Raw genomic sequence first — 925 nt, 5'->3', positions numbered from 1 at the left:
ATAAGAAATTGAAGCTATTGTATATAGTGTTCTTAATCTTATATTGCATAAAACTGCATCTTCAATATCAGATTTTCTCTGTCTAATTAAATATATATCTCTAGCTTTAAGTCCAATATCAAGCATTGTTGTAGTGGGAATACTAGTACAAAATATTCTCTTTTATGTACTCTGAACGTTTCAAATAATTCAAGAAGACGCAGCGTAGGAAATCTTAATTATAATTTGTTCTTATACTCATTTTACAGTTATATGTAATCTTATAGGTGGTTTGCTTGGGGGCACACGATCTATGTGATGTGATCCTGGGATCAGACGGAATCTTTTTTTATATATATATATTTTATATACTGCTCATGAACTGTAAGTTAGGACTACTATAGATGCTCATGTTTCTACCACTGCTGCTACTGCTTCTGTCACACCGACTTCCGTTACTGCGTCTGCTATTAATCATACTGCTGTAGCTGCCTACTACTACTTCTACTACTATTACTACTACTGCTGCTGCTGCTGCTGATGATACTGCTGATACTGCTTCTAATGCTACTGATACTGCTACTAATGATTACCTCTACTGCTGCTGTTTCTACTGCTACCACTAATCTTGAGCAGGTAGATGACTATGGAACAGAATTAGTCGGAGAAAACGTTTGCCTTTGCAGGAAGGTATGTGCTGTTTACAGGTCTTGTTAGAAAAGGCTATGCTTGTCTTCGTTACAAAAGACTTCACATTTTGAAACGCCCCGTCTCGGTATGAGCGTTTGAAGTCAAATTAGGGTTGTGCGAGGATGGCAAACAATCACCGACATTTTCTACCACAATGGACAGAGTAAAGCATAGAAAAATCGGGCATGGGAATATTGCACCATCGTATGCATATATTTTCCGTCACAATTAATACCGAAACAAAAAATATAAAAAA

This window comes from Mercenaria mercenaria, chromosome 10, assembly GCF_021730395.1.
Source record: "Mercenaria mercenaria strain notata chromosome 10, MADL_Memer_1, whole genome shotgun sequence".
In the NCBI taxonomy this organism is placed as follows: domain Eukaryota; kingdom Metazoa; phylum Mollusca; class Bivalvia; order Venerida; family Veneridae; genus Mercenaria; species Mercenaria mercenaria.
The sequence above is the reverse complement of the archived record's forward strand: the minus strand, read 5'-3'. Positions refer to the sequence as shown.